This window comes from Marmota monax, unplaced genomic scaffold (genome assembly GCF_021218885.2).
Source record: "Marmota monax isolate L192 unplaced genomic scaffold, Marmota_monax_Labrador192_F-V1.1 WCK01_AAM20220418_F8-fsc00168, whole genome shotgun sequence".
Classification (NCBI taxonomy): domain Eukaryota; kingdom Metazoa; phylum Chordata; class Mammalia; order Rodentia; family Sciuridae; genus Marmota; species Marmota monax.
In genome coordinates, this window is record NW_026692492.1 from 314,693 (window position 1) to 326,777 (window position 12,085).

Here is a 12,085-nt window from a genome sequence, read left to right on the forward strand (position 1 = left end):
GATGGCTTACAGGGGCCAGGGCCAGCGCAAGGACATCGCTACTCCTCGTTCCACACGCGGAAGTCAGTTTGAGCAAGTAACATGCTCCCGTCACGGAGCTGAGGAGGGAGTACAAAGGCCCCAGTGTGTCCTGGGAACAAGGGGAAAACAGACACGGACCCTGCGGGAACTAAGATGATCCAGACAATACGTGGGCAGCCCTGGGGGAATCAGACGGCACACTTGCCCCTCTGCGCCCAGGCCACCAGGGGAGGTGGCCAATTCCTATTAAAACCACACATAGGACAGGTGGCTCCAAAACTATAGATAACAACAACTTTCAAGGCAAAAAAAAAAAAAAAAGGGTGAAACTAGTAAAAAGAAAATAAAAGCAGGAAAAAGATAATTCACCATGAAAAAATGATCAAGAATGTGATATAGAAAGAACTAGAAATTATAAAAAAAAAAAAAACTGGAAAAATAAATGTTGGAAAATAATGATGAGATTTTTATGCTGAAATGTGAATTTACGAAATTTAATGATGAAATGTATACGATAGCCGGGTACGATGAGCACACACCTGTAATCCCAGCGACTCCGGAGGCTGAGGGAGGAGGACTGCAGATTCAAAGCCTGCCTCAGTGACCTAGGGAACTTTGCAGACCCTGTCTCTAAATAAAGTATAAAAAAGGGCTGGGGATGTGGCTCAATGGTAAAGCATCCCTGGGTTCAATCCTCAATACCAAAAAAAAAAAAAAAAAAAAAAACCAGATTATTACACTAAAGTTGTGATAACAATGCAATGGATCTTGATTCATGAGAACAGTTTCAATATCAATATGATAAAGAGTATCAATAAGTAAACAACCCCACCATGAAGAATCAAGCATTTCATTTAAGGTACTAAGGTAAGAAACACTATCTTGTTCATTGATATTTCTGAGAAAATTGAATTTTCAGCTCATGGATATAACAGATGCCATTAGAGATAGTGAAGAAATGAACACAAAATCAAGCACTTTTCTGTGAATATGAATGTTGGTCTGGCATCGCAAAACACAACGACTTCTCCAACATCCAGGCAAAAGCAGAAAACAAATCTTCAAATTTTGATATTTTTTGCATTTTAGTAAAAACATGAGAAACCGAAAACTAGTGATTCAATATTTGTGGAAATAACTGCAGTCTATGCAGTGAAAAGGATGTTAGAATATCCTTCATGCTCGAAAGTCATCAGGAGAATGTTATAAAATTCTGGACTCCAAAAGAGATACCAATATTTATTTGCAGTAATTCAATCTCAATATTCTTAATTAAGAAAATGACCTAGTTCTCATCTACCAAACTCAGCAAGCGTTAAAAAGGAAAAAAAAATCAAAATATATGAGAGATCATGAAAAGACCCTACTCGTATGCTTTGTTAGACCTTTTATTAGATTCTGATTCTATGGTGATCTGGATGGAATCTGATAATCTATGTCAGACAGAATGAGAGAAGTAGGGGTTGGTAAAAGAACTGCCCAAGTCAAAAGAGAAACAAAGAATTGTGAAAACCCCCACCAGGACAACCGGCTCCTGATTTGGGTGAGATAAAGCGATTGAGAGTTTTACATCCTGTCAAACGGGAATCCTAATCTTGAATGTCTAGAGAAGTTAACTGGAAGCACCCCTAAGTCCTTAGGATCTCAGACCACCAATCCTCCAGGTCCCGTGGGCCTTTCTTTCAGCCGCTCACCAGAAATCCTTGCTCAGATTTTCATGATGCTCCCGAAATGAAACCCACGGTGGCACCTCCCACCTCCGTATATCAGTGCACACACACCCAGGAAGTAGGCCCACTGCAAAACACGGCAAAATCCACGACACAGCGGCCAACACAGCAGAACAACTCGGACAAGGTGCTGCGACGGAGGTTATGTGACCAGGTTCTTCTCCTCGGAATGCCCCCCCCCCCCCCACGACACTCACCCTCTGGTGACGACAGGAGGAGACTCGGTGCTGAGATGAAGGGGGGTGCATAACAGTGAATCACTGGGATGTGGCGTGAGCTGCTCTGACCTCCTGGGGATACATGGGGAGCTGGAGCATCTCTTCAGCTGGGCCTGGGTCACCTGACCTGGTCGGTGGATGATGTGTGGATTCGCTGCACAAAGAGTCGACTCATTTACCTCCCAGGCAGGAGAAAGCAGGGGCCCCGGGAGGTCCCGTCACGCTGCTCAGGACTGTGCACACGCAGCGTAAGACTTGTGCATCTCTTATTTCTGGAACTTTCCGTGAAAATCTTCAGATTGCTGTTGACTGTGGCCAACTGAAACAGAAAGCAGATCTGTGGGTAAGAGTGTCTGATGTACGTGCTGGCACCTATTTACAAAGGTCTTAACGTCTAGGACAAGACATTGTTCAACGGAATCATAATGATGCTTTTTAAAAACCTGACCTTTTGGGGGACAGACCCAGGTGCATTTGTGTATAGCTGTAAATCTCCCAGCAATCCATAACCCTGACATGCAGCCTGGTCCCCGAGTACTGACCACCAACCCACAGAGGGAGGGGCATCTTCTCAAGGGGTGTGCTGTTCTCAGGCAGTGATGAACTCGGTGTTGCAGGATCACGCACGACCATTTGCCGGGGTGCATGGGACGTGGGGGGCACCTCCATGCATACAGTGAGTGCAATCCCCTGTGACTGGGGCACCCCAACCTGTTCCCTCCCCAGTGTTTCAAGAGACCCCATGGGAAGCAATGGCACACTATTCCCAAACCACTGATTTTCCCTGGGCCCTTTTCCAAGTCCCTCTCTTAGCATCAGCCTTGAATGGGTGGCCAGCATCCCGCCATCTCTTCCGATCTTTGCTTCTCATTTACGGGCGCCTTTGGTAAATGCCACCTGCTCAGATCCTCAACACTGACTCCCTCTCGTGCACACCCTTCTCCTACACTTGTGCTCAGCTCTGTGCAAATCAAGATTTGCAAATGAACTCTGCTTTTGGTAACATGCACACAGCTAGGCTTTCTTACACAAGAAACACCAGAGACGTTTTTATCAGCCAAGTTAACGCCAGTGTAGTTTGAAGAATCCCGGCATCAGGGACTGAAGGAGGTTCAGCCGATGAATACACGATGCGGAAACCTAAAGTGCTAGGCTCAGATATTTTATGCATTCGTATATTGCAGAAACGGGAACACCAGCAAGGACATTTGGAAAGAGTAGTAAATGTCACAATACATCTTCTAATAATTCCAGAGACTGGAATGGCCAGGGTATTCAATCCCCGTAATAGAAAAGTTAAACTTGATCCACAGCATTAGTTATGTGTGTCCCGCTGACAGAAAGCACTGAGATAGCCGTATAAATGAACTTGTTCTCATTCATCCAAGAAATAGTCTGCGGGTTGCGTTTCTTGCTGGAGGTGGTAGAATGGCCAGGATGGAAATTCGGTCATAAAATTCTGATTCTGTCAGAGCTGCTGCTCACAGTGCCTTCCTGCTCCTGGGTTTCAAATGCTCCCAGGCAGCTCTACCCACTTATTAGGGTTGGGCCCAAGGATAGCATTTCAGGGTGGAAAGACTCCTCCTCTGTTCTCGCTCCTGGGCTGCGGACAAGAGTCCTCAACTTCTCCCGGCCCATGAGGGAGCTGTAACAGGAGGCCCAGAATGAGCAGAGATGCCTCAGGAGCCTCATCTTTATTGGAAATCCTGACCTGTGCGATGACAGACACCACCCACCCTCTCAAACCCCGATTGGGGGCTGTGCCACGAGATTCATGGAGAGCACTTCCGCCTGGGTTCAATTGGGTCGATATTCTTGCCGCACTGCCCGTGTGCCAACACTGCAGACTGGCTCTGCAGGTACCCAAATGGCTGTGGGATGACCTTACACGTTGCAAACCATCCGAAGCCACCCTGGTCATTAACCATCAGAGTACTTTGACACAGGCATAAAGAAGGTGGACGTCTCTCCTGTGGCGGGCAGCAGTACTTCTGCCATTTCCCAAGGAAATCGCTTTCTACGGACCACCCATGTCCACGTTTGATGGGCATCTTCTCTCATGATGTCTCTGAAAAAATCAAGGCACTGACAAAGACCGCAAGCTCAGAAAATACACGTGCCGTAGAGGAGGCTGCCCCATCAAGGGATTAAAGGAATAAGAGGGGGTAACGTATGAAGCATCTCCTGATATTTCTAGAAGTCAGGTCCCATGTCCCGGTGAAAAGCTTCATCGATGACACCAGCTCAGAGTCTTGGAACACGTGGCACCGACAGGTGCCAGTCCACGTACAACGTTCTTCACTAAAGGCAGGGGGCACTGGCCTTGCTATGGGCAACAAGAACGCCGGAGCCATGTCAACAACGCACTCAACGTGAAGGGGGACCCTCAGGTTTCGATATCCTGTCGTGCCAACGCCGGGTGATACTACTTCACAGTGCCCAGAACAGGGCTTCACCTGCCTTGCCCTTTATACACAGCTGGGCATCTGAGGTTGGCCTTGAACTTGCAAGCCTCCTGCCTCGGCCTCCGGAGTTGCTGGGATCGTGGTCACACGCCACCATGCCCAGTCCCCACGACTCTTGCAGAGAAGCGGGAACTAAGCACACAAACCCCCGGCTTTGAAACAGAAATTCGCTATTCTACCCACGGTTCCCCAGCTCACAGGACGGAAGCTTCTCAGAGGGAAAGCTGTGCTGGTTGGTTTTCTGAATAAAGCTGTGTGATCTCTGCTTCCAGCCCCACAGCTTTTCCCCGTCCTCTGGGGCCTGTCCCCATCTATCCTGCCCGGGACTGCCTGGACTCCCAAACATCTGTCCTCCATTAGGCACACAACTGAAAAACAGCAGCTTTGAAGCCAAGTAAACGTTTCCAAAATAAATGTTGACTGTGCCAGGAAACATTTCTGAAGGTATTTCAACAGCGCCACTAAGACACATAGAGCATACGGTGCACCGGCAGCACATGGAAAATAGTTTGCAGTTCTTTCTACGCACCGGGGGCTGTTCATGCACGGTTTCCACCTATGCAAGGAGCCAGCCGATACTGGGTGACATGATGTTTCTCAACCTACTACCCACAGAAAACTCAGTAAAAATATTACGTTTGCCAATACCGGTGGTCAGTCCTCGCCCATTTCGAACGCTCTGCAGGCGTGGGCAGTTTAACCCACGCAGCGGAGACCTGGCAGCTCAGGGGATGCAGGAAGACATGAACTCGGCATCCACGGAACGTTGCTGGAGCCGGTCTTGAGTTGATTGTCAACCCTCAGGGAAAAAAGTGTCCCCACCTGGAGTCTTATCAGGAATGGGTGCTGGGTTGACCAGTCATGGCCAGCACAGCTCGTCTAGATCAAGTTTATCCACAGGTCACTTGACTGACTGACGTGAACAAGGATCATGTTTTCCCCAAACTAGAAGCGACAATATTCCTATATTCTGTGTGCGTGTGCGTGCGTGCGTGTGTGTGAACATATATGTGTGTATGTGTGTGTATGTACATGCACACATGTACATATATGCAGATATAAGTGGATAAAATATATTCCTATAGATATTTAAAATTTAACCCTACCTGGTCTTCTTTTCCCTTGAAACTTACTCCTAACATCTGATAGTGCCCAAGTTGGAAATTCCACCCCAGCAGAGGTCTCACTAGTAGTCTCTGATCACTTTCGTAGTCTGTAGTTGGAAAGCCTTTGAAGTCACAAGTAAGTTCGCATCCTGCGGCACAGTTCTCAAGCAGACGCGATTCTGCGTACGTACACACCCCACCCCCTACCCCCACGTGGGGACGCTGGACAATGAGGGGAGACCTTTCCGGCTGAGAGGACCGAGGGAGGCTACTCCACCGAGCGCACAGAGACCAGAGACGGTGCGAGGTGTCTTAGGATGCTCAGCACAGCCCCAGCAGCGGAGAAGATCCAGTCCTTCCCGTCGATGATGCCAAGGTTTGAAAAAAAAAAAAACAGGATTTATCAACAGTGTCATCAGTAGATACAACAAATTTGAAATATTTTATATTTTATAAAGTAGATTCTTTAAAACACAGAGCACTTGTGGGGATGGGGCTGTAGCTCTGTGGCAGAGCACTTGCCTAGCACATGTGAGGCACTGGGCTCAGTCTAAGACCCCATAAACAGAAACAAAGTAAAGGCACGCTGTCTGTCCATCTATAACTGCAAAAAGTAAAATATATAGATGCATAGCACCTGTTCTAAAATTCTCCGCTTAAATAAGAATAAACTAAATATGGGCTAAGAATAGACAGAAAAGTAAGTGAACTTTGAACAAGTTAACTTTGAAGTTAACTTTAAAACTCAGGTTGGTGAATGTGAAGGTAAACACAGACATTTTCTCTTCTAGAAAGTCAAATTCTTTATATTCCCTAGGAAAAAAAAAAGGTCTCTTCCTATTTTCCTTAAGACACACTTAAAAATGTTCTTACAAAGGCATTTCAGAAAACCAGAACGTTCTTCGGAGGAAATGCAGACACCTCTTGCAGGTGTGTGAGGCATCAGATTGGCCAGGTTCCGTCCGAGGTTTCGGAACCTAAGCTCCTGGGCTGAGGGTCTGGCTGGTGGGAGGGCAGGGGTCCACCAGGCACGAGGCCCTGGGGTCAACGCCCAGCACAACGACCAAAAAAAAAACCAACACAAAAGACCATGTATTTTGCGACTCCATTCATATAAAATGCCTTGAATAAGGAATCCAACAGACGCAGCTGAGGTCGGCAGAAGAAATAGTCAAAGAACATGGGATTATTATTATTTTTTTTAATGGTCAGATAAACTCCGTACGCCGTGGCTATGCACACAGCCCAGGGTCATCCGTGTGGCACATGCACAGTGAACTTCCTGGGTGGCTGTGCACCTGACGCTCACATCTGCCCTCAGCTCCCCATCTGTCGGAGATGGAGACCCGAGCCTCTGCTACGTAACCTCGGCCTTTCTCTGGCAGCTGTACCAATCGATGCACTCGCAGAACCTGAAATACCTGGATGTCTACTAAATACGGCTCTTGCTGATGCCAGAAGGTGAAATGGTAGTGACTGTGGCATCAAATTGTCACATCCTCCAAAAAAAAACAAAAACAAAAACAAATGCTGTCTACATGGTTCTTTCTTACACTCTCCCTTTATTGTGTTACTTTTTGGCCACTTTCCAGATACGATGGCATCGATAACTGAAGTATGCACCCTAGGCAGGTGGTTCTTCTTTTTTTTTAGGAATGTAGACATCAGACAAATTTCATTTAGCTCCTTGGCCAAAAAGCCACTCTGACTATGTCAGCTCTCTGCTACTGTTTCAAACACCTGAGGACGGTCAACTTAAAAAGAGGAAAGGTTCATTTGGGCTCACGGCGACAGAGGTTTCCTTCTACGGTTGGTTGACCTCGCTTCCTCTGGGCTTGGGGCAAGGCTGCACATCACAACGGAAGCAGATGGTGCAGGAAACTGCTCACCTCGTGGTCACTGGGAAGCAACAAAGAACCAAACGAGGGGCCAGGGTCCCACAGTCGCCTCGTGCACCCACTTCCTCCCAGGAGGCCCCACCACCTCCCCGCAGTGCCATGATTGGGGGACCAAGTCTTTAAGACTTGGGAGGTGGACATTCAAGGTCCGGGGAATAGCGGCTAGCCTCATTTTTCTCTTAGGGTCTAAGACCTAAACTCCGGGTCCTCTAAACCCAGCCCCCAGGTCCCAACAAAAACTTCACCCCCAAGTCTGGCAGAAGTGCAGCTTACCCACCCTCGCTCCAGGTCGACACAATCGGACCCCCTGGGAGCCGGCAGGGCCAGCGGGGCCCTCACAGCCCTCTGATCATCCGACGGAGACAAGGACTTGAGAAGCGACATCTTGGATCAGGGGTTCTCAAAGTCCAGGGGGTGCAGAAATCCCCTGGGGCTCTGCTTAAAGAGGCAGGCTCCGCCCTGATGCAGCACCAGACATTCCTGTTTCCCAAACTGTAACTTAGGTAACTGGGGCTTGATGGGTACCTTCATGGTCATCCTCTCTGACACACAGGTGTCACTGAGAGGATCCCGCAGTGACGGGGCGCGGGCAGGGAATCGATTTCACTGAGGACGGGGAGGAAGACAGCCACTGTTTCCACGCATTCGTCATCCCGCAGAGGTACGCCAGGCCACTGTGGCTGGACACCAACTCTCGAGGGGGTCTGGGTTAGACACCCGTGTCCCCTGATAGCTCCCTCTGTGTGCAGGACCAACATCAGAGCAACCTTGTCGATGAAGTGACCGCTAGAATGGTTGCCAGGAACTGGACACCGGCCACCTGCAGCCGCTGGGAAGTGGCCGCTATAGCTGGGATCCTCAGTGTCCCCCAGAAGCCCACATGGCAAAGGCATGATACACCCGCTGGTTGTGACCGGGAGGTGGACAAAGTCACAAAGTGGGGCCTGGTGGGAGGTCTCCCACGGTGGCCTTCCCAGTCCCTCCTGACACGGACAGCCAAGCCTCCATGCAGTCCCATCTAGGACAAGGAGAAGTCCCCTGGCCCCATCTACACAGAAGGCAGAGCCCCACGAACAACTGAGCTCAGCGCACCTCAGGGCACCCTGAACTCATGCTCCCTCCCACCCCTCAACCAGGGCTCTAGAAAGTCCACGCTCTCCGAGGGAGTCTGCATCAGGACCCCACTGATGGCTGCTGATCTGACTTTTTTCTTTTCGTTTCCAAGGTCAACGAAAGCCACTTGTGGTTCCATGAGAATGCGGTCGAGAAGCAGGAGGAGATCCACTTCCTTCCTGCACCCTGCAGACGGCAGCTGGGGGTGAGCTGGCCCGTTCTGTCCCCTCCCTGGTGACGCACAGGAGGCTACGTGCAAACGGAAAAACGGCAATCACGTGACATGGGGGTGCCACTTCTGGAGGAATCTTAAAGGTATTTCGTAAGAAGTTGTGACGCTGCATAAAAAGGAGCTACACCAACAATTCACCCAATTATTAGTTCGGGCACAGACTGCGACCACTCCCCCTCAACAGTGGGTGCAACACGGCATCTGATACGAAACCCCCATCTATCTTGCAGAGCTCATCATATACACGTGTGTATGTGTGTGTATTCATTTACATATATGTGACATGTATACGCACATATGTGCAGGTATTACAGAATCCATCGTATATATACATATGCGTAGGGTGTGTGTGTGCATGGGTGTGTGCACAATGCTCGAACGTGTGGCTCTATCTCGCAAGCTAGACCTTATTGCAGAGCGCGGGCTGTCACAGTGCCCTACGGTCGTGTGCCACACAGCAATGTCTGAGTCACACACAGAGTTCACACTGTGGCTGTGCCACGGCCGTCTTGGCTGGCACAGGTCCCCTTGGGTTCATCAACTTCCCGTGGCATGAAAAAGGCCTGAGGAAAACGACTTACAGGGGGAAAGACTTTCTGGGGCTCATGGTTTCAGACGTCTGAGTTGGGGGTTAACAGGCTCCACTGCTTCTGGACCTGTTGTGAGGCACAAAATCACGGCAGAAGGGCACGGAGCGGCGGGAGGCTCAGGAAGCGGACAGGGAGCCAGGAAGGGGCCAGGAACAGGAGACGTTCCCGAGGGCGTGCCCCCCAGGACCCATCCCCTCCAAGGAGGGTGCACCTCCTCCATCCGCCATGCTCCAAGCAGTCCCTCAGTGGATTAATCCACATAGACAGTGGCCCGCGCTCGTCTCTGCTTAAAGTAGAAACTGAGGCTGACATCGACATTCCAACCTGGGGCTTTCCCGGGGGACGGGTTCCGAGGTGTTGAGCAGAGGATCGAGCCCCTAAATGCTGCGAGGTGCCACGGAATCAACCAGGGTCCTTTAAAAATACTGGAATAATCGAAAGCTCCGTGGTGAACATTTTTTAAAACGAAGCAATAATATTGTTGGCTGCTAAAATCTGCCACAAACAAGCAAATTCATTATCACATTGTGGGAAAGGATTTTTTTCAACATTAGATCAAGGAGCCCAATAATAATCTGTTACTGGGCGGATAATTAGAGGCAGGGACTGGCCTTTTCTCCTGTAGGACGCTGCCCCCTGCAGGAAGAGCTCGGCTCTGCACGTCAGAGGGAAGGTTGGCCGCCTTCCGTTTCCTTGTGTTCGACTTAGTTAATGAGTAAGATAAGGGACAGGTGAGAGGTCTCCTGGGCCATTTATACTGAGCCTGTGGCACACATTCAGGTGACAGTTAATGTGCAAAAATAAACCTTGAGTTTCTTCTTAAGAAAAGATCTAATAAGCAAAGATTTCCACAAAAGGCCACTGTTTGCCAACAATAAATAACAGACCCCAAAAATAACCATTAAAATAGTAAAAAAAAAAAAAAAAAAAAAAGACACCATGACTGACACATCTCTGCATTGTGCAATGGCCAAATGAATCTCTCCTTCAGATAACTGAGCAAAATGAATCATAGTGGGGTTTTTTTTTGCTTTAAAATAACACTTCAATTTATAAGTCACCAATTGGATAACCGTATTTTAAGTTCTATAGATAAGATGACCCTACACATTACCCTATTCTTTATCTCGTCTAGACAAATCGGGTCTATTCCCACATGGTCAAGTTCTGAAAAGGGTTGATAAGCAAAAAGCTAACCTAACAAATAGTTAGAAACCCATTGAGCTACTTCTTCTAGAGCTGTCTTGGAGACCTTCTGTGCTGTGGATTGGGTCCTCTGGAAGCAGACGGTGAGATGTCGCTGGGGAAGGCATTTGTTATGAATTCACACGCGGGAAGAGGAGGAAGAGGAGGTGGAGGAGCTGAAGGTGCGGCAGCCCGGAGCCAGGCACGGGGCCGGGGGGACATGCCCCTAGAGCTGCCCCGTGTTGGAGTGGAATGACCGGGTCGTAGGCCCTCCCCCGGCCTTCGGGGACGTGGGTCGACCTGGGAAAGATGTGCCTTTGGGCAGAGGGTCAGTCTGCAGCCAAAGCAGCCCTGGAAGAACCGCCTCTTACCGCGCTGCCCAGGCTGGGCTGCGGCACTGACTTAGAGGGCAGTGTGGTGGCACATCACTGCCCACCACCCGCCGACCCGTACATCCATCTCTGCTCGGGTATCGTGACAATTGACGCCCGAGGTGCTCCCCAAAAGCTCCTGTGTGAGACGTGCAGGAAGGACAGAGGAGAATGAGTGGGTACGAGGGCCTTGACCTCATCAGTGCCTTAATCCCCTCGAGATTAAGGTGGGGTGTGGCTGGAGAAGGTGGGTCACTGGGGTGTGTCTTTGTCCCTCATGAGCAGAGCTCTCTCTCTCTCTGTCTGCTTCCTGGTGCCACGTCCCTAGCTGCTTTCCTGTGCCCCCATGATGTCCTGCCTCACTGCAGAACAGATGGAGTCGGCCATCTAGGGACTGAGGCCTCTTCCACTGTGAGCCCCCAAAGAAACATTTCATCCATGAAATGGCTCTTGTCAGGTCTTTGGGGGACAGTGATTTTCAAAAGCTGACTACCACAGGGACCGTCTCAATTCTGGTCTTGGTTTACTGATGAAGTGACACAGATCCTCATCCCTGTGGGGACCGAGCCCAGTCAGTGAAATGCTCTTTGAAATGAGGATTGTGGCCTGTGTCATGCTGGCCGCAGTGACCTGCCACCCCTGAGATCCAGCACCCATATTTCTTCCTGCCATGAAGGTCGCCGAGAGAGTGACGCGGCCTCATCCTGCCTGCTGCAAACGAAAATCCTGAAGCGCTCGGGCAGCAGCTGTGGGATTCCTTCCTGCATCCAGTTCATGTGGCCCTTGGGGACAGCACCTCTAGTCCTACAGAGCCAGGGCTGGAGGCATGAACCGTCCCTGTGGGTCACAGGAGTGAGCGGGGACCTTACTGCTCTTGGCACTGAGATCCCTGCAACCTGGTCGTTGGAGACACAAAGCCACATTCAACCTGTGAATGCACGTCTAGACGTCACACTCCAAGGACAGCTTCCCGTCTGCACAGGCGGCCGGTAGTGCTCCCTAAGGCCCCCCGGGTTGGTTCCTTCTGAGCTCTGGCAGCTGGGGACCGCCCCGTCTCTGTGTGACACAGGGTCCCTGTTCAGCCTGACCTCAGATCTCTGCCTTCACCAGGTGTATCCCATGTTCTTGCTGTTGGAAGCTCGGCAGGCAGTGGTGC

At 49.8% G+C, this 12,085-nt stretch overlaps 1 long non-coding RNA gene across 2 annotated transcripts in view; it reads right to left on the reverse strand.

Annotated features, from left to right (window-relative positions):
• LOC124092057 (uncharacterized) overlaps positions 1-12,085 on the reverse strand; it is a 317,813-nt gene that overhangs the window by 270,677 nt on the left and 35,051 nt on the right. For both annotated transcript variants that reach the window (XR_009226700.1, XR_009226699.1), the window contains one exon: positions 1,949-2,288. This is a non-coding gene — a long non-coding RNA (uncharacterized LOC124092057). The remainder of the gene's footprint in view (positions 1-1,948; positions 2,289-12,085) is intronic.